The 13,655-nt window shown below is 42.9% G+C and overlaps 1 protein-coding gene across 4 annotated transcripts in view; it reads right to left on the minus strand.

Moving 5' to 3' along the window:
- PRAG1 (PEAK1 related, kinase-activating pseudokinase 1) overlaps positions 1–13,655 on the minus strand; it is a 71,348-nt gene that overhangs the window by 23,346 nt on the left and 34,347 nt on the right. The window lies entirely within an intron of this gene.

A 13,655-nucleotide genomic window follows, 5' to 3' on the forward strand; every position in this document is an offset into this window, starting at 1 on the left:
GATCTTCCCAAGCCAGGGATCGAACTCAGGTCTCCCTCATTGGACGTGGATTCTTTACCAGCTGAGTCACAATGGAAGCCCCTGGACACATGAAAGTGAGTTTAATCATTCTTTGAACTTCACTGCATGCTTGAAAAACTTGGAAATGAACATTCTTAGAAAGAAAGAAATCACTAGGGTCTGACTAAGCCCAGGGATGGCCACTTCTATTGACCTGCTGCTGAGCCTCTGAAGGGCGAGGAACACAGATGACCCAGTGAGATTTCAATCAGTCCTTGTGGGACAGACAGGCTCTATGAGGGTTGATTTCACCACAGAAAAGCCTCATGGATGAAAGTTATTTTTCAGTCCTAACAACTCATCTGAGACTGTGAGGGTTAATTTTTCTACATCTACTTAATATGAGAAGTCACAGTTTTAAAGCCCCACCAAGTGAACGCAGACAAAATCAGACTATTCTAGTGGCTGTAGGATAAATTCTGTGTGTGTGTGTGTGTGTGTGTGTAGGGAAGTGGGAAGCCTCCAAATGTAGACTTTGGTAAATCTTAGTATCCAAGCCACAAGTGCAATTTTCAAGGCTTCTGGGGATTTTACTACTGTTTCTCTACCAAAAAACCCTCAAGAAGTCCAGGTTCCCGACAAGTGACTAAAACCCCACAGGCAGTTGAGATGCTTAGATGCAAATAAGGAGGAAAGGGGTAGCCTTTTTAAAAAATCTTTCATATGAACTGCATCAAATATCATCCACCTTGGAAACCTGTATGATCTGTTGTCTTAGAGAACGGCCACTTCAATTATTGAAGAAACACAACCACACCAGGCTTGAAAATGCAAAGGGGGAAGCTGGCCATCAAAGCAGGGACAGACAATCCATCGTTTTTGTGTCTCCAGTCTGTGTGTGCAATAGATTTCTCAAGAATCCTTGCAAAAGGCTTAAGATTCCAAAGGTAACTTTTCTGGGCCCTAATAGATTGTTCCATCAGATGCAAGGCTGGATGAGAATCCGAGGGCACTCAGCAATATTCAGCCAGACTATACTTATTCTCTTTAAAGGCTCTTTTCCTTCATTAATGATAGTTTGACTTGTCTTTCATAAAACTGGTGCAAACCATCTATGCGATGAACTCTGATGTCATGTGACTTAAGGAAGTGGCTTCATGAGGCCAAAGCCACATGCTCTAGTCTTTCCTCTCTGGGTGGTGAATAACACTCTTATCAGCTGCAGTGAGAGCACTGCCTGCACAGATGTCATTGCTCTGCGCTGTGATAAATGACTTGTTCTTGCTCAGACTTCCTTCCCTACCTCCCCCCGTGATTAGACATGGTCACAGGAGAGCAATGTGAGATACGCAGCCAGTGGCACAGCGTCCTTAGAGATCTGAGCCCTGCAGCAGCTGCCCAGTGTTTGCAGAATGGCTTTTCCCCTCATTGTCCTTAGAGAAAGAAGCCTTGCCAGAGTTTTCTCCCTACCGTATTGGTAGAAAGCTGCAAAAAATACTAATAATCCAGCCGGAAGGGCCATCTGCCAGACTTCCTCATTCATAGGAAAAAAAAAAAAAACCAAGTCTAAAAATACTCCCGAGTTTTCAGAATGCCCAAAATTCTGAACAGATACCAGAACCCAGTGGGGGCAGAGACTGTCTCTCAGACACGGTGGCTAGAATCCTCATACGCAGCACAACTGAAAGTGTGACCAAGGCAAACGTTCATTCTCACAGCTCTGAGTCTGGGTTAGTTCACATCGGTTTGGTTGAGAAATTTTTGCCTCTGGAGCGGAAGGTAAGAAAAGTCGCACAGCACCAGTGTGCAGTTTTACCCTAGTTCTCCAGACCCGTGTACACAATTATACCACCCGGTCTTCGGATGAATCAAGTCACTGCTATGTCTAATGTTTTGGGGAAGCCCTTTCAGGTAGCTCAGAAAGCATGAACATGTTCGAAAAACTCGATACCTTGTTTAACTTACCAAGAAGGGAAAACAAACTGGCTTAGGTGCAACTAAATCAAGTCATGCCTTAATCAAAGAATGAGAGCCTCTTACCATCCCAGACTCCAGCCCTCGGTGCTGTGATCACCCGCATGGCCTCCCAGAGCCCAGGGATGGGCTGGGCTGGTGACGGCAGGGTCCCGCGGAGCAGCCCTGAGGATGAAGGGTCAGCTTCAAAGGCGGCCGAGTGTGCCCTGTCAGCCTGCTGTGAATTCACCAGCTCAGAGCTCTCCGTTTCCCCTCAGTTCCTCTCTGACTTTTCTATAAAATGCACTTCCTGTGAAAGCACAGGAAAATAGGGACGGCTCTGCCTCTGTGACCTGCGGCTTTCAATCTCCAATTGTCCTGTTGGGCTGCATCATCAGAAGCCATTCAAACACCCTCTCAAATACACTCAATTTCACCCTATTTCATTCTCTACTATTTGGCCAGATCCTAAAGTCAAAATCATTCAATGATTGGAGCTGAAACACTGGGTTAGCTTCGTGAATACAAGCACCCCATTTTTATTTATCTTATGCCTGTATGACCAGCAGTGCATTCCCCAATCCTGTCCTTTTTGAATACCATTCTCAGATTTTCCAGTAAATAAATACTGACTGCCTGCTCTGTGCCAGGTTTTGTGGATACAACAGCAAAGAGGGGTGGCACCATCCTTGCTTCTACAACCTGGTAGATAAATACTGATCGATCTCCTCTAAAAAAGTATGCAGAGGCCTCGAGCCATGGTCGTCAGAAAACATCTGCAGCCTTGGTCATTCTGACTCAAAATCTCTCCAAAATCTTTCTCTCATAATGATGGTCAACCTTCAAGAACCCTACGCAGAGCTTGTGCAAGTATTCTTGACCTCTGCCGCCATACCGAATCAGCTCTGGTCTCGCATGGTTACAGAAACACACCTCCAGATTGTCTTTGATTTCAAATATCCCCCTCACCCCACCCCCGCACCGTGTATACATTAGAACACATGCCTAGCATTCTGTTTGGAAAAAAAATTATCACCATTTTGGTTAATCAATATCCACTACTTCTGCTCATATATACTCTGCTCTGGTGGGGCAAGTCTCTCATTGTCCCCAAAGCACCCTGCATTCCTGTCCCTGCCCCATCTTGGCAGAGAGGGAAACATTCTCTCTCCCTTTCAAACCTTTTCCATACCCAAGACCTAGCAGCAGCAGCATCACTTACCTACAAACCCTTCCCAAGCCATCTCAGTCTCCTCTGACTGGTCTGTGCCCTCTGGAATTCATACCAAACTGAGTCTGATTCACATCACTGAGCATTTGGTTATAATCCTGGTTAGATGATTCTGTTTCATGTGAAACAGGCTTGTTACCACCACAATTATAAACTGTTTTGAGGAGCTGTGTCCTAGTCAGGACATGCTGGAACACAGAGTCATTATTAAATACTTCTTGATTAAGTTTATCTGCCTCTGTTTCAATAACTGGGAGGCATCTAGGAGGATAAATGTTTCCTTTAAGAAAAGAATCACACTTGCCCGGCTACACTTGCCCAGCAAAACTTGCAAAAGGCAGGAACGCTGAGTAAACAACAGCCCTCCAGAAAGCTGGACTCAACAGCTGAGGCTTTTTCATATCTACCATAAAATACCACAGTTCCCAAATATCCTGAATTTATACAATCTAACAGTATTATAGTTGAAAAAATATTTTTTTTTCAAGAGATGGGATGAGAAAGTTAGATAGCTAAGCTGGAAAGGTTTTTATTGTTTTTATCCTTAGTGCTCTTTGATGAAGATGCTATGGGAGTTATTCTGCAAAGTGTCTAAGTGCCAAATGAAGGAACTAATGGATCCAGTCTGTTCTGGCGGCAGGCTTCCCCGCTGACTTATTAGCACATATAAAGATAGGAAATCAGTTTCATTTTGAGTCAGATGACCTTTAGGGTCCCCACTGTGCAGGCTTTTTAATTTGCATTTGCAGTTAATGCACTGGTGACTGCTGGGGCACCTCAAGTTGAAAAAAGCCTTTGGTTTAACCCCAAAACGAAAGCACTTTGCATTCAGTGGAAACCATTTAAAAACAGGAATAAAGCCATGCTTATTTTTAAAGACAGCGGTACGCGTATGCATGCACGCTCACCTGCACCTACATACACATCTGTAGGTTACTAGTTAGCTGGTATAAAAAGGGATAAAAACGCTTCAATTGGTCAGTTGGAAATTTGCAGCCATTTGTCCTAACTATACACAGATATACTTTGGCACTGAGAGATACAAATGGCTTTAAAAGATGACCTTTCCTGTCTCAGAAAATCAAAGTCTCTTATTTGTGGCCCCCAGTCTGCATGGCTATGTCCTTTCCCAAAGAATTTCTGGTGCAGAAGAGAGGAAGGCAGCAACTCCCTAGCGTGGGAAGGTTTACACCCAGGCTGAGGACAGGAGACCAGCTATGGAAGCAGGTAAGAGGGTGCAGAAGGACTTGGCGGCTGCACCCCATCACCTGGTCCACTACACCTGCATCTCCAATCTCATCACCTAAGAACAATGAGTCTCCAACTCCTGGCCTGTTAAGGAAGAAACGCTACATGTTCAAGAGCTTGATCATCTGTTCACACAGGGGCAGATGGGAAGAGGTGAAAAGAAGGCCATGAATGACCAATGGAAAGTAAAGACTGAACAACTACAATTCACAGACGGGGCCCTCCCACCAGCTGCCCTGCCCACAGGTCAGCATAGTGTGGAAGAAATCTCCGGAACCTTTGGGAACAACAGCAATAAAAACATTTGAAAAGCTGCCCAGATGAGTTTCACTCTTAAGGGCATGGGCCCTGGGGCATCCCATGCACAAAATGGAGATAATACTACTACTTACCTCATTGGGGGCAGGAGGGGGATGGTGGTTAGGAGGAGTTGATGACTTAATATTTAATAAGTGCTAAAAACAGCACCAGGTACAAAGAAAGTACTAGTTACACAGAAAGATGGGAGGATGGATGGATGGATGGGGACAGACAGACAGAAGACTTCAGCAGCCTCCAGCAAATCCAGTATCTTGCTACCTGGATAGAAAATACCTAGATATTTTCTAATAGATAGGCTAGAGATTTCACTTTCATATTTTAAAGAGACCCAAAGATGAAACAAACAACTCCCATCTGACTCCTGCACTAGGTAACCCAGTGCTTCTCTAGGAAAGCACACAACCATGCCGACTGGTACCACAATGAACTAACTTCCTGACAGCTAGCTCTTGTGGCTCCTGGGCCATCGTTTCACGGGACCTCCCATTCTCCAAAGCAGCTATTCTAACCTTTCATCCCATTATTTGGTGTTCGTAGCCACTATCTTCACCTCTCAAGTAAGTCTGGGTTTGCTCCAACTCCCAGCTCCTACAAACAATATTGTACTGATCTTCACTGAGTTTTACTTGAAGGCATCACTCAGGAATGGAGAGGGCCCAGCGTATTCTTATATTTTATTTTCCTGGGTAATTCATTATAGCTTCCCTTACACCTAGACCTCAACAATTAGTGATTAAATGACTATCACAAGCAGGAGGAAGGGCAGATCAACACTGAAGGAGGCAAAGGAAAAGGATTGAGGGGCTGCATTTAGGATTTACTATTTACTGTGCAGACAATTCCCTGTGTCAAGCTCTGGAGAAGACACAAATATCAAGGAGGTATTTTGAAAGATCTAAAGGGAAGTCACCAAGTAAATATAACAGATCAGCAAATATTCCTGTCTGGGTTTTCTTCTACTTTCTCCTAGGGAGACATGTTCTATCCTCATGTTGAATATTTTCATGAAAAAAGATGACCTCACTTACCACCAGTCAAAAAGACTTGGAAAAATTATATGTAAGTAATTATGAAAACAATAGTTTTCAATTTCTAAAATATAAATTTATATCATAATATTTAATATTAATTTATATAAATATTAATATTATATATATAATATTCAGATCAGATCAGTCGCTCAGTCATGTCTGACTCTTTGCGACCCCATGAATCACAGCACGCCAGGCCTCCCTGTCCATCACCAACTCCCGAAGTTCACTCAGACTCACGTCCATCGAGTCAGTGATGCCATCCAGCCATCTCATCCTCTGTCGTCCCCTTCTCCTCTTGCCCCCAATCCCTCCCAGCATCAGAGTCTTTTCCAATGAGTCAACTCTTCCCATGAGGTGGCCAAAGTACTGGAGTTTCAGCTTCAGCATCTCTCCTTCCAAAGAAATCCCAGGGCTGATCTCCTTCAGAATGGACTGGTTGGATCTCCTTGCAGTACAAGGGACTCTCAAGAGTCTTCTCCAACACCACAGTTCAAAAGCATCAATTTTTCAGCGCTCAGCCTTCTTCACAGTTCAACTCTCACATCCATACATGACCACAGGAAAAACCATAGCCTTGACTAGACGAACATATTTAATATTTCCAATTTCAAACTCCTCCAAAAGATTTTGACATATACCTCCTGCCTCAACTCCCTTACCCCAACCATCTGGGGCACAGAAAGTCAATGCTAAAAGTTAAAAGAGGGTGAGGCTAACATTTCTTGTTTAACATGATTTAAGGAATGAAAACATAAATTCAAGGTCTTTAAAGAGAAATAATACATTATATATTGGATACTAGAATTAATGGTAACTGTTGTTTACTAAAATACAAACTTCCAAAAATTCATGGAATAGTCATAATCACTCATTATAATTCACGAAATATTCATAGTCACTCATTAAAAGTCAGAAAATATTCATAATCACTCATTAAGAGGAAATAAAACATTTGGTACAAAATGGAAGTTGTAATCAGAAGACCCTCTTCTGCAAACACTTCGCTTAGGGCTACAGTGGGCTAGACAGACCACAGATCCTCTCCCAGGTGTGGAACTTTCAAATTAGTACAGTGAAGTGTTAAGTTGCTCAGTCATGTCCGACTCTTTGTGACCCCATGGATTGTAGCCCACCAGGCCCCTCTGTCCATGGGATTTCCCAGGCAAGAATATTAGAGCAGGTTGCCATTTCCTTCTCCAGGGGATCTTCCCCAACCCAGGTATCAAACCTGGGTCTCCTGCATTGTAGGCAGATTCTTTACCATCTGATAGGAAACAGTTACTGATCCCCAATGATTTTGCAATCACTGATGGTGAATTCTAGATTTTTAAGCTGCACTGGCAAACAGCTGGCACCTGTGGCTGTATACTGCTCTCCCTCCCATAACCTGCAGACAGTATTGATGGAGTATGGCCAGCTCTCTCAGCTTTCCATGTGAAACTCCAGAATGCTACTCCAACTGATTGTAGCTGGTGTGGAGGATGCAACCTAATTGCCCTGGTGTTGCAAGAACATGCAGTCACAAAACCCTCCTTTTGATCACACATTCATAAGGATTATTTTAAGTGACCTCCCCACTATGACTGATTTTAAAATTCCAAAGATTCTTCTTCCCTTTCTTCCTAATCTTCAAAGTCTTATTACTACTTAATGCGTCAATTTATCTCAACTATTCTTGTCTTTATCCAGGGTATGTGAATTTTCATTCATTTTGACTGTCTACGGAGCTCCTGGAATCAGGAGCCATTGTGAAGGGACATACAGTGGAAACACTGCCAATCATTTGCCTAAAAGACAAGTTTTAAACTTTGGGAAAATTTTTTATAGCACATGTATAAATGGGCATGAAATGGCTAAAACCAAACTGCCAGGAAGTCACAGGGATCATCTGGTAGAGATAGATACTAAAATTAACTGGAGAGTAAAGTATCTGAGTAAGAAGGGAAGGGTTTTTTGTTTTTTTTTAAAGCAGTCTTTAATCTGCTTTAAAGAAGTTCCCCTTTTCCCCCAGCGAAGAACACTTGTTTACATAAGTCTGCCTGTTAGAAAAGTACAGAGAATAAATGTCCAGAGAACCAGACAAAAGCTGATGGAAGCGGAGAGCTGTATGGGGACAGAACAAATACCCTTAATGCCCACATTTTTAGGGATCTGCCCAAAAGCCAGTAGAAAGAAACAAGTGAGCGATTTTAGCACAGAGGCTGAAGACACTGCTCTTAAAGGGAAAAGTATTAGTTGGAGAAATGGTTGCTAATGATTCTTTGAAGTTGGTCTATCTACCCTGGTAAAGGGAAATGCAAGTCTTCTTGTGGGCACATCGATGATAATCAAACAGCAACTTTCCTGCACTACAAATAGAGATAATGTCTCAGCAATTGGTGAGTTCCACACCTCAAAGGTAGGCTGGCTATTCTAGGAACAAAGTGCTTTTGATTACGTGATGGAAGAGGGGGCTTGATCATGCGGCCCATGCCTATATCTCCCAACCCATTTCAGAAATCATGGAAAATCTATTCTCAGAAAAATGAAACCACACCCTAGAATTCCTTGCAATTTATGGGTGGGGAAAAAAGTCCTTAGGTGATTACTGCCTGAAAAGAACATTCTTGTGGCAAGAGAGGGCTGGGCTCCAAACACCTGCTTGGCTTTAAAAAAAAAAAAAAGGCAATGTACAATCGTTGGAGAGTAATTAATCCATGAAAGGCTGCATTGTGCTCTCACAGTGTTTGCCCACCTTGAAGCATTAATAGCATTAATAATTATTAACTTCAGTTTCTTTAACTCAAGCCACAGAATTATAATGGGGTGTCCAGTGGAAAATAAGGCCAAGATTTGTAGTTCCTTCTGGCCTTTATCCCCCTCTAATTCAATAATCTTTTATTGAATACCTACTGTCTTAAGGCATCCTATGGAAAAGTCAAAGAAAGTATATAAAATGTTTCCTGTACTCTCAAGAGTTTACAAGCTCTTAGAAAGATATGACTTATGAATGGAGTTTAATTCAAAACACTGTGTTAACTGCCAAAAGAGAGGGAAGAACAGAGCACAGGGGCAATCTGAAACTTGGGTATCAGAAAGACACCTTGATATAAGTATTTAATGATGCTACTTGCTCCTTTCTCAGTATTTCTTCATGTGTAAAACATAGAATTAGGTGCTTCTGGCCAAAATGAAATAAATAGGGTATGGCCTCTGCCTACTACTGTCAACTGAATAAAAGTTTCTTGAGCATCTACATATGCCAGGCATTAAACAGGGTATTCTGAAATTATAGATGGCTAAGCATGTTTTTTACCTTCAAGGAACATCTTTTTTTTTTTTTTAAATAGATGGGTATCTACATGCCTGTACTAAGTGTGATTTGTATTAGGTCAAAAGACCTTAAAGGAAAGATTGTTATTTCACTACTCCTGAACACCAAGCTGAGCTTACCTTGGCTTTACTGGGCAGAACAAGAAATTCAGTGAGAATCCAGATGCTGTGATAACCAGTCTCAACAAAAGCAATCAAAGCAGGAGTGAACTTTTGGCCGTCCTTTTGCACATCGGCTGATTTAATTCCTACCAAGTCAACCCTCAGGGGCCTTAAAGGGTGGGACTCCAGTAACTGGCTTTTTTTAGCACCTTGCACAGAAAGTAGGCAATTAGTAGATATCTGATGAAAAGAATGTCTAATCCCTAAGCCTTCACCATGGATGCCTTCTCAAAAATGGAGAGAATGCTATAAATATTTTATATATGCTACTGTTCCACTTAGTGATTTAAAAAAAAAATTACAGACTAAGATAGGAATCAATGCTAGTTCTCCCTGCTTCAGTATCACTAGATGTCCCACGTCAGATTCTATCCACAAACTCATGGGAAGAGGCCAACTATACATTTCCTGGCACGGAGCAGGATATAAAACTGTGCTGTTGATATGTGTGCTTTGTTTGCCAAACTGTGTGTGTGTATGTGGCGGGGGGTGGGGGGGCCGTGGTTTCTCCCCTGAAGTATGCCTGGTATTCAGTCTTTACCAAACCAACTCGATCACCAGCAGACTTATTTCAGTTTTGTCAAAAAGGTAAACATAGAGAAGATTCCTGAAGCGTGTATAATGCTTTCTGATACAAACTGTGATTTTCAAAACGCCACTGAGAAAAGCATGTTTTACATGAACATTGTGGGATTTCCTGGTCAATTGTTGCCATCCCATCACAATCCACTACAGTAAGAGGTGCCTCAAGAATAAGGCATTTGAAAGTTTTTTTTTTTTTTTTGATGTGGCCCATTTTTAAAGTCTTTATTGAATTTGTTACAGTATTGCTTCTGTTTAATGTTTTGGCTTTTTGGCCACAAGGCATATGGGATCTTAGCACCCTGACCAGGGATCGAACCTGCACCCCCTGCTTTGGAAGGGGAAATCTTAACCACTGGACTGCCAGGGAAGCCCCTAGAGATTTAATCAGATTGGATATAGGATCTAGAGACAGTGACCCATTTCACTCATCCAATTCCAATCCTCAAAGTCATGCTAAGAGAGCGTGTGATTGAGAGATTATACAATAAGTTCTTTTGGTTCCTCTGGGGAGCAATGTGGCCACTTTCGTGTGCAGAAAAGACCTCCATCTCTGACACCATCACCACCTGTCTGCTGAGAAGCCAAGTGAGAAGGATAAGAATTAAGAAAGAACAAAAGCGTAGGACAGACTCAACCTCTACTCCCCAGAATCCTTGCAGAGGAGGAGGAGAACTTAGTGTAAGTATTGGGTTAAAATTATAAGCATGAGTGATAACTTTAAAACAAAGTCATCCCTCACTTTCTTGGGGAAATGTTTCTTTCTTTTTGATTAGTCTCATCTGGGGCCAGATCATCTGGAAACTAAAACCATATAAACCTGTCTTAGTTCTCATTCACCCGTTGTCTTCTAATTCCACCTCTGAGTTCAGGTCTACCAGCCTAATTCCTATTTTGGGGTTTCTTTGTGAAATGCCTGTTTGGCACTAATCAGATGATTTTCCCTTAACTGACCTTGTCACTGAAAAGCCATAAGTCATTTAAAACCAGGTTTGCATCTGTGAGGAAATAAAAGGCAGAAATAAATTTGATTTTATTACTCCCCCAGGCATTGGCTGCTCTCATTGAACTGCCTTGTCTTGAACGTGACATTTAAACTAAGAAGTGCACACCTCTTTCCTGTGGGTTTTTGTTTTCTAACCAGCAGTATTTGTTGCTCCTTACCTTCTAAGCCTGCACTAAATTGGAGCAGGGGTGATCTAGAGACTCAGTGGGATTGGTCAGGTTGAGGAGGTGTGAGCTTACACAGGTAGAAGGCTGCCTTGGCAGCAGCAGGTAAAGGACCCAGACCTCCACACCTGCCTGGGAGGAAGGCTGAACATGTACTTGAACACCTCTACATGGCTTTCAGGCATTAAATGAGTATTGAGAATCTTCATCCTACATGGTATTACAGCAAGAGTTTTCTCAGGAACCCTGATGGGAGTTTGCAGAGGACAGTATCTCAGAAAACAGAAAAGCTACTGCCAGACATTCAAAACGAGACCACAGGAAAGCCAGGTCACTCTCAACATCTATTTTTTTCCCCCTCCAAGTTGGTCAGTTTTGTAAAATGGGACCATAGGAAAGCCAGCATATGATTTCTTTGTTCTATAGTGGCCCGAGAAAGCACTTACTTACCTGCTTAAGTGCCTGTTAGTAAAAAGTAACACTACCCTTATGGAACAGCCCCTCTCTCTGGAGTCCTGAGTGGACCTCATACCCATCATGACAGTTGTTATCTTTGTTCATAGGTGAGGTTGAGCCGTAGAAATAAAACCCATTGAACAGATGACCCATGTGAAGAAGTTAACCTTGGATGTTGCTCAAAGACCTTCCAACATTTTACCATCTTGGAAAACTGACATGAGCCTGTCACAGCCACCAGTGGTGCTGGATCAACCATGGGCTATACTCTGGTCAATACTCTGATTTGCCATCACCCAGACTGACTAGGTTTGAAGGCTGTGGGTTCCTGGCACCCACCTCAGTAAGTACAGTACCAAGTTCCAGAATCAAAAGTCAGTTTATGGTATGTCAGTTTATGGTATGGATGTGAGAGCTGGACTACAAAGAAAGCTGAGCGATGAAGAATTGATGCTTTTGAACTGTGGTGCTGGAGAAGACTCTTGAGAGTCCCTTGGACTGCAAGGAGATCCAACCAGTCCATTCTAAAGGAAATCAGTCCTGAATATTCATTGGAAGGACTGATGCTGAACCTGAAATTCCAATACTTTTGGCCACCTGATGCGAACAGCTGACTCATTTGAAAAGACCCTGATGCTGGGAAAGATTGAACGCAGGAGGAGAAGGGGACGACAGAGGATGAAATGGTTGGATGGCATCACCGACTCAATGGGCATGAGTTTGAGTGAACTCCGGTAGTTGGTGACAGACAGGGAGGCCTGGCATGCTACAGTCCATGGGGTCGCAAAGAGTTGGATACAACTGAGTGACTGAACTGAACTTATGGTCCTGGGCCTGCCCTCTTATATCCTCATGGGAGATGTGCGATGATTCAAAAGAGAATCCTGGTAATGCTTGAAAAATCTTCCCCAAGTGAATATATATATATATACACTAGTTCAATTTATTTTAAATAGTACCAGATGCTCTTTCCTTTTTTTCTGTGTTCTCTTAAGTTAGTTAATTTTATTTCCTAGATTTTTCTCCCCAAAGTCCTGAAAATAAAAACTTTTCTTTTTTTTAAAGTGCTGGCACCTAGAACCTCTGAGATTCCCACCTGGTGTGAATTGTATATAATCCAATGGTTTCGCTTTTTAACAAACTGGCCTTCAAAACTCTGATCTCACCCTAGATGCTAACGAAAGATTCTACTTGAGTCACATTGCTATGTTGACTGGTGTTATTCCAAACCCTGTGATTCTTACCCAAGAAAGTTTTAGTTCCTTCTCCAAGGCTCAGGTGGTGTTCCTCGGATCAGGCCAGTCCCACTTCTATAAGGTGGGGGTACCCCTGCTACTGTTGACAACTCGGGGTGGCTTTTATCTACAGAATTAATCTCTGCATTAGATTCTGTTCATCCATTTGAGCCTTTCAACAACAGGGTGTTACAAATGTATTGTTATTATTAGCCCATTTTGGAGAGGAACTTGAAGTTGCTCTGTCACAGTGAGTAGCTTGCTCGAGATCACTTAACATGTAGGTGAGACAGACGCAACATGAACTCAGTTTTCTGGCTCCAAAGCCCGTGCTTCCCACTAAGCCCTCCAGGCCTGAGGCAGACAGACATGATGCCCATGTTTTATCTGAATGCCCTGCCCACTCCTCCTCCTGATGTGTCTAAGGTGTTTGGAAGCACATAATATGGAGGCAGCCTGCCAAGTATGCCGTGTCACCCTGGCACAGGTTACTCAGCTCTCTCTCTGTTTTGTCATCTGTAATTGGGGATGGTAATTCCTACTTCCTAGATCTGCTCTGAGCATCAAATGAGTTAATATGTCTAAGTCCCTTAGCTCCATGCCTGGCCCATAGTAAGTGCCGTATAAAGTGGGAGCTCTTCTGAGCTGAGGAACCCCCCATTCAGTCAGTGAGCAAAAACCGTAGCCAGAGTCTGTGCTCCTCCAAAGAGCTGGAGGATGGCTATCTACTACGCATGGCAGGAGGCCAACTCAACACCAGAACAAAGCAGTGGTCCCAGAAAAAGCCCACGTTAGGACGCATCGCAGTCTGAGACGCCTTGATGTTCAAAGTCAAGTGTCACAGCTGCTTCCCTCTGTGGTCAATCCCCTGCTTCTGACATCAACCTGGAGGCACATGAGCTGAAACAGAACCACTGGAGATGACACGACTAAACAAAATGTTCGGAAGGG

This window comes from Bos indicus, chromosome 27, assembly GCF_029378745.1.
Source record: "Bos indicus isolate NIAB-ARS_2022 breed Sahiwal x Tharparkar chromosome 27, NIAB-ARS_B.indTharparkar_mat_pri_1.0, whole genome shotgun sequence".
In the NCBI taxonomy this organism is placed as follows: Eukaryota; Metazoa; Chordata; class Mammalia; order Artiodactyla; family Bovidae; genus Bos; species Bos indicus.